Raw genomic sequence first — 17,708 nt, 5'->3', positions numbered from 1 at the left:
GGAGGAGACTGGAACACCTCTCTGATGAAGAAAGGGTGAAGGCTTTTTAGCCTGGAGAAGGCTGAGGAAGGGATCTTATCAATGCTTATCAATACTTCAAGGGTGGGTGTCAGGAGGATGGGACCAGGCTTTGTTCAGTGGTCCCCAGTGACAGGACAAGAGGAACAGGCACAGATTTGAACACAACAAGTTCCATCTAAGCATGAGAATGAAACTCTTTGCTGGGAGGATGCTGGAGGAGGCTGCCCAGAGAGGTTGTGGAGAGCTTCTAGGGCAAGGCTGCAAACACAGCCTCAGGATCTGTTCATTTTAACCACCCCCTCCACACCTCCAAACCTTCAGGCAGCAACTTCCATGAGAACAGCCTGAGGGATTTGCTACCTCAGAGGAATTTTGCAAGGAAGACCAGCAACATTTTCTCTTTTTACAGCATTCCATGAACTCTTGGAGGTCCAACCAGTCAAAGAAGCAAGAATCAGAGAATCATAGAATCAACAAGGTTGGAAAAGTCCTCAGAAATCATCAAGTCCAACCTATCACCCAGCACCTCATGACTAACTAAACCCTGGCTCCAAGAGCCACCTCCAATCCTTTTTTGAACACCTCCAGGGATGGTGACTCCACCACCTCCCTGGGCAGCACATCCCATGGCCAATTACTCTTTCTGGGAAGAACTTTCTCCTCACCCTGAGTCTAAAATTTCCCTTGCACAGCTTGAGACTGAATCCTCTTGCTGGCTGCCTGGGAGAAGAGCCCAACCCCCACCTGGCTGCAACCTCCCTTCAGGTAGTTGTAGACAGCAATGAGGTCTGCCCTGAGCCTCCTCTTCTCCAGGCTGCACACCCCCAGCTCCCTCAGCCTCTCCTCACAGGGCTGTGCTCCAGACCTCTCTCCAGCCTCATTGCCCTTCTCTGGACACATTCAAGTCTCTCAAAGTCCTTCTTAAACTGAGGAGCCCAGAACTGGACACAGGACTCAAGGTGTGGCCTAACCAGTGCTGAGCACAGGGCAGGATGACTTCCCTGCTCCTGCTGGCCACACTATTCCTGATCCAGGCCAGGTAGCCTCCTTGGCTACCTGGGCACACTGCTGGCTCATGTTCAGCTGCTGTCATCCAGCACCCCCAGAAGAAGGCCACTCTGCTGTGGTCAAAAGATTTTCCCCTTAATGCTGGCATCCCAGGCTCCCTTTTAGCAGGCTCAGGAGATAGATGGGATTCCAGCCACCCACAGCACTCATGCCAGCCAAAGACAGGCAGCAGGCTGGGGAGTTTCCAAGGCAGTCATGTGCCTGTCTGCCTCTCCATCCTACACTTGGGACTGCAGAGCAGAAAAGAGCTTGGTGTAGCTGTGTCTGTGCAAGGTGCTTTGTGCCTTCATGGCCTTCCCCTGGAGGCTGCTCTTTCTTGAGCCAGCCAGCAGTGTGCCCAGGTGGCCAAGAAGGCCAATGGCATCCTGGCCTGCATCAGGAATAGTGTGGCCAGCAGGAGCAGGGAAGTCATCCTGCCCTGTGCTCAGCACTGGTTAGACCACACCTTGAGTGCTGTGTCCAGTTCTGGGCTCCTCAGTTTAAGGACATTGAGATGCTGGAATGTGTCCAGAGAAGGGCAATGAGGCTGGGGAGGGGTCTGGAGCACAGCCCTATGAGGAGAGGCTGAGGGAGCTGGGGGTGTTTAGCCTGGAGAAGAGGAGGCTCAGGGGAGACCTCATTGCTGTCTACAACTACCTGAAGGGAGGTTGTAGCCAGGTGGGGGTTGGGCTCTTCTCCCAGGCAGCCAGCAAGAGGACACAGTCTCAAGCTGTGCAAGGGAAACTTTAGGCTCAGGGTGAGGAGAAAGTTCTTCCCAGAAAGAGTAATTGGCCATGGGATGTGCTGCCCAGGGAGGTGGTGGAGTCACCATCCCTGGAAGGTGTTCAAAAGAAGCTTGGATGTGGCACTTGGAGCCAGGGTTTAGTTGTCAGGAGGTGTTAGGGATTAGGTTGGACTTGATAATCTCTGAGGTCTTTTCCAGCCTGGTTGATTCTGTGATGCACACCTGCCAAGGAGTGCCAGGTCCTCATGTGAGGTCTGGGCACAACCACCCCTCCCCAAAGCAGGAGTCCTTCAAGAATTGTCAACCTTGGGTGCAAATCAAAACCCTGTTCGCAGCTGCTGCCTTTTGTGCCACCCTCCCTCACAGCTTTGGCATCTCACTGGCATTTAGAGTGTTATGTTTGGAGAGCCACAGGTCTGATTCTGGCTCCTGATGACTGCCAAGAGTCATCTGTCATATATGGAGAGGACCACAGGCTGAAACACAAGTGCCACCACTCTCCTTCCTGTCTCTGCAGCCCTTGCTAGTCCCCAGCAGAGTCAGTGCAGTCAAACCTGGAGCATCAAGGCAGATGGGCAGAGGTGGAAACGTTCACCATAGGGGCAGTTGGGTCCAACCTCCACTGACAAGGCCCAAATGGTCTGCTGACCTCTACCTTCTCTCTGCTGTTGTTTTAAGCTCCAAACTCCATCAGCAGTTTGAAGCTCCAGCCCCCCTGCAGCAAGTCCCCATTTCTGCATGGGGAGCAAGCAGCTGGTTCCTCCTCAGCCCATGGCAGTGCCCCCAGCACAGCATATCTCTGAGGATGCTCCTGACTGTACTAAAGCAGTCTGTTGAGGTTCACAGGATGTTAGGGGTTGGGAGGGATCTCTGGAGAACTTCAAGTCCAACCACCCTGCCAGAGCAGGTTGCTCAGCCTGGAGAAGAGAAGGCTCCAGGGAGACCTTCTGGTGGCCTTTCAGGGCTTAAAAGGGACAATCAGAAAGCTTGGGACAGACTTTGGAGCAGGGCCTGTTGTGACAGGACAAGGCAGGGATGGTTTGAATCTCAAAGAGGGAGATTGAAACTGGAGAGAAGGAAGAAATGTTTGACCCTGAGGGTGATGAGAGCCTGTCCCAGGTTGGCCAGAGAGGTGGGAGCTGCCCCATGGCTGGAAGCATTGCAGGTCAGGTTGTTTGGGGCTGTGAGCAACCTGCTCTGGCTGCAGAATGGACTGGATGAGCTTTGAAGGTGCCTTCCACCCAAACCAGCTGGGATTCCTTGATTTTCCAGAGGAGGCATCCCTCCCTTTCAGCACTGCTCTTCCTGACCAGACAACGCAAAGTCTCACAGTGGCACAACTAAAACTCTAGGAAGAACATCTAGCTTCCCTTCCCCAGCCTCCCTGGGAAGAGATCTTTTTTATTTACCTCTTTAAAAAAAACCTGAAAATCCTGTGGTTCAAAACCAAACCACCCAAAAAAAAAAAAAAAAAAAAATCGTTTTTGGTTCCCAGGTTTCCAACAGGAAACTCCAACACCTCTAAGAAAGCACCGAGTGTGTGCTGAGAGAACTCTGGAAAAGCCTCTGACGGTTTTCTTCAGCTTGTAAGAAATTTCTGTTAGGAGAGGAAAAAAACAAACCACTGGGTAAAAAAAAAAATCTCTTGTTCAGCCCCAGCTGCACACTCAAAATGCCCACTGCAGGGTGGATGCCAGCCCCTGAAGAGAGAGGCTAAAAGGTGGCTGTTCCGTAGTGTAGAGCTTGGGGAGCCTTTAAGCTTTGCTCCTGTGCTTGCAGCTCAGCTGAAGGGTGGAGAGAAGGAGGACAGAAAGAGGGAGAGAAGAGTCAGAATGATCAGCACAGAAAGACTGAAATGACAGAATGGGATGGAAGTATAGAATCAACAGAGTTGGAAGGGATCATGGACGCCAACCATCAACCCAGCCCCAACCATCAACCCAGCTCCAACCTTCAACCCAGCCCCAACCTTCAACCCAGCCCCAACCTTCAACCAGCCCCAACCTTCAACCCAGCCCCAACCTTCAACCCAGCCCCAACCATCAACCCAGCCCCAACCATCAACCCAGCCCCAACCATCAACCCAGCCCCAACCTTCAACCCAGCTCCAACCATCAACCCAGCCCCAACCATCAACCCAGCTCCAACCATCAACCCAGCCCCAACCATCAACCCAGCCCCAACCATCAACCCAGCCCAACCATCAACCCAGCCCCAACCTTCAACCCAGCCCCAACCATCAACCCAGCCCCAACCATCAACCCAGCCCCAACCATCAACCCAGCCCCAACCTCAACCCAGCCCAACCATCAACCCAGCCCCAACCTTCAACCCAGCCCCAACCTTCAACCCAGCCCCAACCATCAACCCAGCCCCAACCATCAACCCAGCCCCAACCTTCAACCCAGCCCCAACCTTCAACCCAGCCCCAACCATCAACCCAGCCCCAACCATCAACCCAGCTCCAACCTTCAACCCAGCCCCAACCTTCAACCCAGCCCCAACCATCAACCCAGCTCCAACCTTCAACCCAGCCCCAAGCATCAACCCAGCCCCAACCATCAACCCAGCCCCAACCATCAACCCAGCCCCAACCATCAACCCAGCCCCAACCATCAACCCAGCCCCAACCATCAACCCAGCTCCAACCATCAACCCAGCCCCAACCATCAACCCAGCCCCAACCATCAACCCAGCTCCAACCTTCAACCCAGCCCCAACCATCAACCCAGCCCCAACCATCAACCCAGCCCCAACCATCAACCCAGCTCCAACCATCAACCCAGCCCCAACCATCAACCCAGCCCCAACCATCAACCCAGCTCCAACCTCAACCCAGCTCCAACCATCAACCCAGCCCCAACCATCAACCCAGCCCCAACCATCAACCCAGCCCCAACCTTCAACCCAGCCCCAACCTTCAACCCAGCCCCAACCATCAAACCAGCCCCAACCATCAACCCAGCTCCAACCTTCAACCCAGCCCCAACCTTCAACCCAGCCCCAACCATCAACCCAGCCCCAACCATCAACCCAGCCCCAACCTCCAACCCAGCCCCAACCATCAACCCAGCCCCAACCTTCAACCCAGCCCCAACCATCAACCCAGCCCCAACCATCAACCCAGCCCCAACCATCAACCCAGCTCCAACCATCAACCCAGCCCCAGCCATCAACCCAGCCCCAAACATCAAACCAGCCCCAACCATCAAACCAGCCCCAACCTTCAACCCAGCCCCAACCATCAACCCAGCTCCAACCTTCAACCCAGCCCCAACCATCAACCCAGCCCCAACCATCAACCCAGCCCCAACCATCAACCCAGCCCCAACCATCAACCCAGCCCCAACCATCAACCCAGCTCCAACCTTCAACCCAGCTCCAACCATCAACCCAGCCCCAACCATCAACCCAGCCCCAACCATCAACCCAGCCCCAACCATCAACCCAGCTCCAACCATCAACCCAGCCCCAACCATCAACCCAGCCCCAACCATCAACCCAGCTCCAACCTTCAACCCAGCTCCAACCATCAACCCAGCCCCAACCATCAACCCAGCCCCAACCATCAACCCAGCCCCAACCATCAACCCAGCTCCAACCATCAACCCAGCCCCAACCATCAACCCAGCCCCAACCTTCAACCCAGCTCCAACCATCAACCCAGCCCCAACCATCAACCCAGCCCCAACCATCAACCCAGCTCCAACCATCAACCCAGCCCCAACCATCAACCCAGCCCCAACCATCAACCCAGCCCCAACCATCAACCCAGCCCCAACCTTCAACCCAGCCCCAACCATCAACCCAGCCCCAACCATCAACCCAGCTCCAACCATCAACCCAGCTCCAACCATCAAACCAGCACCAACCTTCAACCCAACCCAGCCATCAACCCAGCCCCAACCATCAACCCAGCCCCAACCTTCAACCCAACCCAGCCATCAACCTTCAACCCAACCATCAACCCAGCCCCAACCTTCAACCCAGCCCCAACCATCAACCCAGCCCCAACCTTCAACCCAACCCTAACCATCAACCCAGCCCCAACCATGGCCACAAAACCATAGAATCATTAAGGTTGGAATAAACCTCTAAGATCACCAAGCCCAACCACCAACCCAACACCATCATGGCCACTAAACCATGTCCCAAACTGCCATGGCCTCACCTTTCTTGAACACCTCCAGTGATGGGGACTCCACCACCACCCTGGGCAGCCTCTTCCAATCCCTGACCACTCCTGAAGCAGAGAAATTTTTCCTCATCTCCAACCTAAACCTCCCGTGGTGCAACTTGAGGCCATTTGTGCTCTCCTTCCCATGATCTCCCATCCAGCTACAATATCCAGATGAACCTTGAACGCAGACCAAAGCAGGGACACAACAAAATCCCTGCTGAAGTGCTGGGTTCACTGGGGAAGATGGGGTTTGGGGGGTGGAAGCACACTTCAGAGCCATCCCTTGTACCAATGGACAGCAAACAACACTTCTGACCTACTCAGATGTTTTCCCTTCACTCAGAGCTCACACCTCAGAGCAGAGATCAGGAAATCCAACCAGGGCTGGTGTACTAAACCTTTCTGGACTTTGCATCTTCACAGAAGGAATCCAGATGCCACCACTGATGCAGAGGCTCTCACTGTCAAGTGGGGCAGGGATGAGGAGCAAGGAAGGCAGTGCTGAGCTCAGAGCTTGCAGCCAGCCTGCAAGCACAGCATGGGGAGCCCAGGGAGCTGGCATGGAGCTGGCACAGAGCTGGGCAGTGTGAGACAAGCTGCAGGAATGAAGCTTCATTGTTCCACTCAAGCAGCTTGGAGAGCAGAGTGAGGGCTGATGAGAAATGGTTTGAGGTGAGATGGAGATCTCTGGCAGCGTTTTGGAGACACACCCCTGGAGCACCAAGTCATGGAGAGCACAGCAGAGCCTGCCAAGGCTTTAAGCCTGCTGCTCATCAGGATTGTTTTCCCTGCCTTTAAGGCACTCAGTTGCTAAAGTTGAACCCTCCTGGATCCTCAGAGACTGACCCTGCAGGGCACTGAACACTATCCACCTGCAGAGACTCTTCTGACTTGCAGTCATTATCAGCCTCACCTTTCTGCCCACACATCACCTTCACATCACAAAGCCCTGGGAGGTTTACTCCTCCAGAACCCAGTGCTAAGCCTACACTGAGCTGCTCCTCAAAGCATCACAGCAGATCCACAAACACAAAACCCAAACCCCCAGCCCTGCTGGAGAGCATCACAAGAAGAGGCCCTGCAGGGGAACCATCTCCCAGCAGGTCAGATTGCAGAGTGTTGCCAAAACTCAGCAGTGCCTCCTGCCAAGTGGCAGCAGGACAATCATCTGGAGAGGTACAGCTCACACAAAGGTTCTGAAGAGCCTTTGAAAAGCTCTTCACCTGCCACCCACACCTGACCTCCCATTCCTGCCAGAGCAGGGGAGAAAGTAGCCTGGGAACTGCACCAGCACGTGGTCTTACCAGACCCAAAGCTTCTTGCAAAGCAAAGTCAGACCTGGAGAGGTGGTTCAGGAGTGTTGCTGGGAGACCACACCCTGAAAAACCTCAAGGCACTTTAATGTGTGCACAACTGTGTGCTGAAGGCTGGTACCCAAATTCCATAGGTGGGAAAATGGAGGTCAAGTGAAGTGAGGGCCTTCTGCACCCAGCAAGGAGAATCCCACACTGCGTTAGGTTGGAAGGGACCTTCAAAGCTCACCCAGTCCAACCCCCTGCAGCCAGCAGGGACATCTGCAACTAGAGCAGGTTGCTCAGAGCCCCAAACAACCTGACCTGCAATGCTTCCAGCCATGGGGCAGCTCCCACCTCTCTGGGCAGCCTGGGACAGGTTCTTCCTGGCCAGGCTCAAACATTTCTTCCTTCTCTCTGGTCTCAATCTCCCTCTTTGAGTTCCAAACCATCCCCCCTTGTCCTGTCACATCAGGCCCTGCTCAAAAGTCTGTCCCCAGCTTTCTGCTCAGCCCTTGAAGCACTGCAAGGCCACCAGAAGGTCTCCCTGGAGCCTTCTCTTCTGCAAGCTGCCCAAGCCCAACTCTCTCAGCCTGGCTCCCAGCAGAGGGCTTCCAGCCCTGCCAGCATTGCTGTGGTCTCCTCTGGCCCTACTCCAGCAGGTCCCTGGCTGTGCTGTGCTGAGGACTCCAGAGCTTCCCCAACACTGCAGGGAGAGGTCTCAATGAATGACCTGAGCCACCCTCCCTGATCACAGCCCTTGCTATGCTTCAGAGTCAAGCACAAAACTGGGGCTCAGACTCTAGTGTGCTGCGTCTCCATGCTGGGGATGAGCCACACCAGCTTGACACAAGAGATCCGTCCCCTGAGCCCCCCCAGGAAACTTGTGGGTGCTTCACACCTGGACTGGAAAACCCTTGCAGCACTGTGGGGTGGTTCAGGTTTCAGAGGCTCCCACTGGGGGAAGGTCAAAGCCACCAAGAGCAGCCTTGAGGGCTGTGAGCACGAGGTCCTGAGGGGGTAATGTTCTGTGTTGGGATTGGCAGCAGCCTGACAAAGAGAGCTTGTGCCCCTGCACAGAGCTATAAATATTCCTTTCTGAAAAGGCATAACTGGAAAAATGTCTAAATGTCTATTTTTTGCCTCCTCTGCTTCACCCACTCGGAGCATTGACATAATTCCTAGAGACTTATTGTCAAATGTCCAAGTAAAATGCTGGCTCTAATGCAAACATGAGAAGAGCTGGGCAATAGGGGGGGGGGTAATTAATGGCAACTTTGTAGCTGCATGGTCGACTGTGCAGTTTTGGGAGGGGGTATGTAGTGAATTTATGGGTTTGGGTGTAAACTGACTCCAGTAAAAGGAACAGAAAGCAAAGCACATGTCAGAGAGGTTGCTTAGTTTGTAAGGGTTGGTGGTCATCTTGGCTCACATGCAGGATAATACCCCCATGCCATGGGAAGGACTCATCTATTCGTCTAAGGTGCATCAATGATGAAGCATCCAGCACTGGAATAATTACATACTGGGAGGTTTGATGACAAAATATAACTGGGCGATTCACTCAGAATGGGCTACTAACCAAAAATATTGGGTTGATTGGACGTAAGTTCAGAATTGATGATGTAGAACAAATGAAGTTGGTTTGTGGGGATACAGGGGAACCCACATGGACTATAAATTTCAAACTGAATTTTTGGAAATAACCTCGGGATGTGTGGTAAATGACTGTTACGGGTTGGACATAGCAGATAGTTAGAATGGGTGAAGGGAGGATAATTATGATATTAACATAGAATAGACTGTAGGAGACTGAGATGTGATGAGACGACAGTGGATATTACATTGGTTGGACACTTATAGGGTATAAAGTTAATGATAATATTAAGTATTGGTTTGTGGTTAATGGAATGGATGGATGGAGTACTGAGGGTGAGATGATGGATTGGGAGGGATAAGGGTAAATTGGTATATAGAGGGCGAAGTTTGGAGAATAGTTCAATGGGGGATTAAATTGATGATGAATTTGTGAAATTGAAGAGAGAATGTAAGGGAAAAGGAATTGATATTATGAAATATGTGACATATAATATAATATGATTGATGCAAATATAATATGATACAATAACAATAAGAATAAGAATACAAACACTATAAATCTGAATCAAAATAAAATAAAAAAAGTAAATACAAAATAAGATGAGACATCAATTAAAAGGATGATTAAAAAAACTTAAAGATAAAAACTAACATTAGAACAAAAAAGATGATATAAATAAAATTAGAAGATGATAAATAACATAAGAATATGTGAAATACAATCAGAATCTGATAGAGATACAATTAGAAGATGATTAAACAAATTATAAGATGATAATAGAACTTATAATCTTAATAAATAATACATAACTTATAAATAAATAGAATATATGGAAAGAAATATATAATATATGAAATTTTGTAATAAAATATGATAAACAAAATAGGAAGATATAAATAAATAAACTAGACGGTGGATTAAAAAAATAAAAATAAACAAAATATTAGCAGATAAAGATGATAAATAGAATTAGAATATTATACAAATTTTTTTCAAAAAAAAATAAAAGAATAATGACTAAATAAAATTAGAATATGATAAATAAATCATAATTATGATATAATATGATTAGATTTATGTGAAATAAAATAATAAATAATATACAAAAGAAATTAAAATATATATAAATAAAATAAAATATGATCAAAATAAAATAAAATTGAAAAAATAAAATTAAATTAATAAAAATTAAAATAAAAAAAATAGAAAATATAAATACAATTAAAAAAATATAAATAAAAATAAAAGATGATAATAAAATTAGAATATGATAAATAAAATATGTAATATGATTAATAAAGAATATAAAGTATGTGAAGATTAAAATAAGAATAGATATATAATAATTATCAGGAAGATGATAAGATAACAATTAGAAGATGATAACATAAAATAATAAAATGATAAAGGAAATTAGAATTATGATAAATTAAATGACAATATGAAAAATATTGACAGATTTAGAAAATAAGAAAAAAAAAATTAAAATATGATTATAAATAAAATTAGAATATGAGATGTAGGTAATGGAATGGGGGATGATGGGGGGGTAAAAATGGGATAGTGATTGGTATTTGGAATGTGGATGGGGGCTGAGATGGGAGGAAGATGAAAGAAAGGATGGGTATGTGGGGGTGGTGGGGGAGGTGGATATAGGGGATGGAAGGGATGGTGAATGGGTGATGAGTTAGTTGGGGGGGAGGGGGGGGGATGATGAGATAGGAGAATGGGTAGATTTATGGTAAAGGGGATGTGGGGGATTGGGAGAATGAAATGGATTGGGGGGGTTGAAGAAGATAAGGGGTGAGGAGGGGAGGGGATGTGGGGTGAGGATGGGGGTGGGTGGTGAGTTGGGTTTGATGTGTTGGAAAGGTTTTAATAGGGGGTGAGGTGGGTTAGGGGGTGAGAGGGATGATAATATAGAGAAGTAAGGAGGGGAATGGGTGAAGGAGGGGGGGGGGTGGAAAGAGGGTGGGGTTTGGGGATATGGGGGAGGTAGAAGAATATTTTTGAGAATAGAAGGGGGTTTTGTGGCAATGGAGTGTGGATATGTGTATTAATATGTAAGTTGGATGGGAAGGGGATGGATGATGAAGAAATAAAGAGATTAATATGAAGGAGGTGGGAGATAAAAGTTGAAAGGTGAATGGAAGATGTGATTGGTGATTGAAGTTTGGTATGATATATGAGTGTGTATAGATGGGTGATAAGAGGGTTTTTATATGGTTAAAAAAATTTAAATGATATGAGGATAATGAATGAATGGAATGATGAATGGAAATTTTATTTTATATTTGAAGATGAAATTGAGAATTAGGGATGATTGAGAAGATGAAGGGAAATGAAATAAAGGGAGGAGGGATTTCTAGGTAAGGATTGTTTGATGAGAAGGAGTGGAAGTTTGTTGGGATGGATGATAATGAGGTGGGAGGGGGTTGGTAAGGTGAAGAGGGGATAATTGTGTGAGTGGATTGAATTATATGATGTTGTTTTGGAAGGGGGGGGTGAGGGAATAGGAGAGATGGAAAAAATGGGGGGTATGGTGTTGGTGGTTGGTGGTGGGAGGAGTATGAGGGATGTATGTGGATGTGGGGGTGGGGAATGGGAAAAAAGAATCAAAATTTGTATAAAAGAATGAAGAAGAAAAAGAGATGGGAAAGGTTGGGGGAAAAGGAGAATATTAATTGGGTTATAGGAGGTAAAAGGGATGGTAAGATCAGTTGGTTAAGGATGGGTATGATTGGGAATAGAGTGGGGGGAAGAATTGAAGGGATAGGAGAATGGTGGTAGGTAATTGTGTTGTGTGTATTGGGGGTTGTGTTAAGAATTAATAATGGAATTAAATATTAAAAGTGGGATTCGGGATTTTAATGGGGAAAGATGATAATGGGGGAATATATAGAGGGTTATAAAATAATAATAGAAATAAAAAAATGGGGGGGGTAAAATGATAGGAAAGGGTATGTAATGGAATGGGGGGTGGGGTAAAGGGATGGGTTGGTTTGTGGGAAGTTATGAAGAAGGTTAGAAAAGGGATATGGAGGGGGGTTAATGGGAAGAGGGGGGGAGGGGGAGGGGGGATGGGAGGGAAATTTGGGATATTTGAGGGAGTGGGGGGGAGGGTGATATGGAAAGGGGTGGTGTGTAGGTGGGTAGGGGGGGGGGATAATGGGTTGTGTGGAGATGTGGTGTAAGAAGGGAGGGGAGTATTTATTAGAAGTGAGAAAGGGTTGGGTGGGGGGGTGTGCATGGGGGGGGGGGGGGGAGAGGAGGATGAGAAATGGAATTGAATGATGATTGTTATTGAGGGAATATGGGAATATTGAGGGGATGGGGTTGGGGTGGAGGGTGTGGTTGGTGGTTGGGATGAAATGTGGGTGTGTGTGGGGAATGTGTGGAGGAACATGGGTGTGGGGGTGGATGATGAAAGGGGTGGGGGGATATTTGAAGGTGTTGGAAAGGGGGGCATGGGGGGAGGGTGTTGGGTATGGCGGGGGTGTGGGGGTAGGGTGGTGATGGGTGGGGGAAGAGTCATGAAGGTGGGGAGTGGTGGAGTTGTGGATGGATGGAAAGAATTAGAATTAAAAAGGATGGGTGAGGTGGGTGTGGTTGGGTGGGAGAAAAGATAAGAAGAGGAGAATTTTAATGATTTAAAGGGTATTGAGTGTGAAAGTGGGAAATGCTGGGGGGTGAATGGGGAGGGGATGGGGGTAGAGGAAGTATTGAAAATAATGTTTAAATATGAAACTGATATTAAGAATATAAGTTGCGAATATGAATAAGTAATAGTGGGATATTATGGGGGATTGAAAATAAGAAATGATAATGGTGAAAGGGGGGTATTGAAGTTATAAGTGGGGTTGTGAGGGGGTAGGAGGGGTGGGTGTAGGGAATGGGAATGGGGAGATGGTAATTTTTATGTGGGGTATGGGAAATGGGGATTGTGGGAGGGAGGTTGGGCGAGATGGAGGTTGGAGGGATAGTTGGGAGAGTGTTATGGGTTGATGGGGTTTTGTTTAGTGGATGTGGGTGGGAGGGGTAAGTGTATGGGTTGGGGAGGGATGATGAGAAAGAAGGGGGGGGGGGGGGGGGGGGGGGGGGGGGGGGGGGGGGGGGGGGGGGGGGGGAGAGGGGGGTGATGGTGAGGAGTTTTAGGGTATGGGGGGAAAAAAAAAGATGTATGGAATAGGAGGGGTGAAATTTTGGGGGATGAGGTGTGGGGGATAGGGGTGAAAATGATATGAATTTTGATATGGTAGGAATGATGATGGGGTATGATTGGAAGGTGGGGGTGGTTGGGGGGTGGTAGGATTTTTGGAGAAATGAGGAAAGAGTATTGGGGTTGGAGGGTTGGTATTTTTTTGTGGGTAAGGGATAAAGAAATAAGTAATAGGATATATTAAAATAAGGGGGGATGTTATGGATGGGGGGTTTGGTGAATTATGATGTGGTGGCAAGGAGGTGGGTGGGGGTTGGGTTTTGAGAGAGATTATTATTTTTTTAGGTGGAGGAGTTTTGGTTGTGTTGGGGATTTGAATAGATGATGTAGTTTGAGAGGGGGTATGGTGGAATTATAGGTGGGTGTAAATGGGGGGGGGGGGGGGGGGGGGTATGGGGTGTGGGGGTGGGGTGGTTTGGATTATAGTGGGGGGGAAGGATTTGGTTGAGAGTATGGTTGAGGGTTTAGTGATGTTGGAAGTTAATAAATGATAATTTAATGATGTTGGATGGGGAAATTAAGAGGGAGGGATAGGAAGGGGTGGGGGGGCGGTGGTGGGGTGTGGAATCTAATGAAAGGTTATAGGGGGTTAATGATGGGGGGAGGGAGGATGGGGGGGGTTTTTGGGTTTTTGGTGTTTTGGATTAAATTTGTTTTTTTTTAAATATTTTTTTTTTTTTTTTTTTTTTATTTATTATATTTTTTTTGGTGGGGTGAGGAAGAGGGAGGGGGGTGGAAGTTGATAGGGGGAAGGAAAGGGGGAGGGTAAAGGGGTGGAAGGATGGATGGATGATAGTATAATGTATAGGAAGGGGAAAGGAAAGAAGGAGGGGGGGATGGTGAATGGGTTAGGGTTTGTTGTTTGTTTGAATGGAAAAAATAGGAGGGAAAGAGGAAGGGGGAGTGAGGGGTGGGGGGGGTGGTTGGGTGGGGGGGGGGGGGAATGGGGGGGGAGGGGGGGGAGGGGGGGGGGGGGGTGGGGGGGGGGTGGGGGGGGGGGGGGGGGGGGGGGGGGGGGGGGGGGGGGGGGGGGGGGGGGGGGAGGGTTGGGGGGTGGGTGGGGGGGGAGGTGGGGGGGGTTTGGGGAGGTGGGTGTAGGGAGGGAGAGAAGAGGAGAAAGGGGGGTGGGGAGGGGTGGGTGGGGGGTGAAGAGGAGAAGGGGTTGATTTGTTTGATTAATGGGGGGTTGTTAAGAATGTGATGAATGGAATTAAGTGATAAATGAAAGTAATTGATTAATTAATGGATAGTTGGAAGATGAATTGAGGAGAGGGTTATAAGAATGTGGGGGTAGAATAATAAGAAAGGATGATATGAATTGGGATTGATAGAGAGAGGGTTGTTAGGGAGAAGTTATAATGAAGTTTAAGAAAAGGATATGAGGGTTAGGGGAAGAGGGGGAGGAGGAGGGGAAGGGTGTTGTGAAATTAAAAATAAGGAGTATTAAGAAAGGATGGTGGGGGTTGTAGATTGGTGGAGAAAAGTGAAGAAGAGGAGAATGAGTTTATAAAAATGAGAAAGATAAGAGAAGATATGGAGGGGAGAATGTAAAAGAAAATGGGGGGGGGGGAGAGAGGAGGGGTCTATGGTATTGATATGTTTAATTGGGGTTGGGGGGAATTAGGGGAATGGGGGTGGTGGATGGTGGGTGGGGTGGTTGTGGGAGGGAAGGGTGGGGAAGTATTTATAGGGGTTGGAAAGGGAATGGATGGGGGGGGGGGGATAAGAAAGGGGGGGTGGTGGGGGGGGGGGGGGAGAGGGGGGGTGGGGGGGGGGTGGGTGGGGGAGGGGTGGGGTGGGGGGGGGGTTGGGAGGGGGTGGGGAGGAAGGAAAATATGGTGTGTGGAGGGGGGTGATAAGGGTGTTGTGTTAGGGTGTGTATAAAGTGTAGGGATGGGGTCTTGGGTTATGGGGGTTATAAGGTATGGGTGGGGGTGAGGGAGATTGGAGATATGGGATGGGTTATGGGGGGCGGGGTATTAGGGTTATTGAGTGGTTAGGTTGGGGGTGGTTGGTGGGGGGGAGAGGGGGGGTGGTGGGGGGTTAGTGTAAAGTAAAAGGTGTGAGGGATATGTGGGGTATGAGAAGTAGGAAATTGTGTTTGTATAGGGGGGGATGGTGAGTTGGGAGGAGAATTGGTTGAGGTTGGTGGTGGGTGTGTAGGGCAGGCGATGTGTGGGGTGGATGTGGAAGATGGCAGTGGCGTTTAATGGGTGGGGGGGAAGATTGGGAGTGGAGAGGAGGAAGGATTTGGTGATAGGTTGGAGGGGTGGGGTGGCGGAGGGGGTGGTTTTTGAGTGGGGTTGTGGTAGGGATGAATTGGGGGTGGGGGTTTGGATGTGGTTTGGAGGTAAGGGGGGTGGAGGGGTTGTGTGGGTGGTGGGGGGGGGGGGGTAAAGGGAGGTGGGGGAGGGGAGGGGGTGGGGTTGGGGGGTGGGTGGGGGGGGGGGGTGGGGGGGTTGTGGGAGGGTGGGATGGGGGTGGGGGGGGTTGGGGTGGGGGGGGGAGGTGGGAGGGGGGGGAGGGGTGTGGGTGGGGGGGGGTGGATGGGTGGGGGTGAGGGGGGGGTGGGGGGTGGGGGAAGGGGGGGGGGTGGGGTGGGGAGAGGGGGAGGTGGGGTGTGGGGGGTGGGGGGTGGGTGGGGGGGTGGGGGGGGTTGGGGGTGTGGGAGGGTGGGGGTGGAGTGGTGTATGGGGGGGGGTGGTTGGGGGGGGGGGGGTGTTGGTGTTGGTTGGGGAGGTAAGGGGGGGATGTGGGGGGGTGGGGAGAGGTGCATGGGGCGGCGGAAGGGGGTGGAGGTGGGAGGGGGGTGGGTGTGGTGGGTGGGGGTTGGGTGGGCAGGGGCTTGTGGTGGTGTGTGGTGGTGGGGTGGTGTGTGGCGTGTGTGAGGGCGTGGTGGGTGGGTGTGGGTGGGTGTCAGGATTTGGGTGGGGGTGGGTTGGGCGGCTCTGTGGCTGGGGGCTGGAGTGTGGCGTTCCTGGTGTGGGTGGTGGGGGTGGGGGGGGGGGTGCCTGGTCCTGACTGAGCTGTGGAGTTGGGGTGGGTGCTGTGGGGTTGGGGTGGGTGCTGTGGAGTTGGGATGGGTGCTGTGGAGTTGGGATGGGTGCTGTGGAGTTGGGATGGGTGCTGTGGAGTTGGGGTGGGTGCTGCGGAGTTGGGGTGGGTGCTGCGGAGTTGGGGTGGGTGCTGTGGAGGTGGGGTGGGCTCTGTGGAGTTGGAGTGGGTGCTGTTGGAGTGGGGTGGGTGCTGTGGAGTTGGGGTGGGTGCTGTGGAGTTGGGGTGGGTGCTGTGGAGGTGGGGTGGGTGTTGTGGAGTTGGAGTGGGTGCTGCGGAGTTGGAGTGGGTGCTGTGGAGTTGGGGTGGGTGCTGTGGAGTTGGGGTGGGTGCTGTGGAGTTGGGGTGGGTGCTGTGGAGTTGGGGTGGGTGCTGCGGAGTTGGGGTGGGTGCTGTGGAGGTGGGGTGGGCTCTGTGGAGTTGGAGTGGGTGCTGTGGAGTTGGGGTGGGTGCTGTGGAGTTGGGGTGGGTGGTGGGAGGGGGGGGGGTGTGGGTGGGGTGGGGGTGGGTGGTGGGGGGTGGGGGTGGGTGGTGCGGAGTGGGGGGGTGGGGGGGTGGGGTGGGTGGGTGGGGGTGGGGTGGGCTGTGGGGGTGGGGTGGGCTGTGTGGGTTGGGGGGGGTGGGTGGGGTGGGGGGGTGGGGTGGGGTTGGGGTGGGTGCTGCGGGGTGGGGGTGGGGTGCTGGGAGTGGGGGTGGGTGCTGTGGAGGTGGGGTGGGTCTGTGGGGTTGGGGTGGGTGTGCGGGTGGGGTGGGTGTGGAGTTGGGGTGGGTGCTGCGGAGTTGGGGTGGGTGCTGCGGGGTTGGGGTGGGCGCTGCGGGGTTGGGGTGGGTGCTGTGGGGTTGGGGTGGGTGCTGTGGGGTTGGGGTGGGTGCTGTGGAGTTGGGGTGGGTGCTGTGGAGTTGGGATGAGTGCTGTGGAGTTGGGGTGGGCTCTGTGGGCTTATGTGAAAGTAAGGGGAAGACTGGAGAGAGGCTTTTGCTCTTTGGCTGCTAGGGTTGAACCTGGGTAGCTGGAAGCCTTTAGGAGCAGCGTTGGACCTAGGGTAAAGTTGTGACAGCCTTGACTGCTGAGATCCCACCTGGAATACTGCATCCAGGTCTGGATCCTCTATTACAAGAAGGATCTGGAGGTGCTGGAAGGTGTCCAGAGAAGGGCCACAAGGATGAGCAGAGGGCTGGAGCTGCTCTGCTCTGGAGACAGACTGAGAGAGTTGGGGTTGTGCAGTCTGGAGAAGAGAAGGCTCCCAGGAGACCTTCTTGTGGCCTTCCAGGATCTGAAGGGGACTCCAAGAAAGCTGGGGAGGGACTTTTTAGGATGTGGGATAGTGATAGGACTGGGGGGAACAGAGCAAAACTAGGATTGGGGAGATTCAGATTGAATGTTAGGAAGAAATTCTTCCCCATGAGGGTGGTGAGAGACTGGCAGAGGTTGCCCAGGGAGGTGGTGGAAGCCTCATCCCTGGAGGTTTTTGCAGCCAGGCTGGATGTGGCTGTGAGCAACCTGCTGTAGTGTGAGGTGTCCCTGCCCATGGCAGGGGGGTTGGAGCTGG

Source organism: Indicator indicator, chromosome 29, assembly GCF_027791375.1.
Source record: "Indicator indicator isolate 239-I01 chromosome 29, UM_Iind_1.1, whole genome shotgun sequence".
NCBI lineage: Eukaryota > Metazoa > Chordata > Aves > Piciformes > Indicatoridae > Indicator > Indicator indicator.
The sequence above is the reverse complement of the archived record's forward strand: the minus strand, read 5'-3'. Positions refer to the sequence as shown.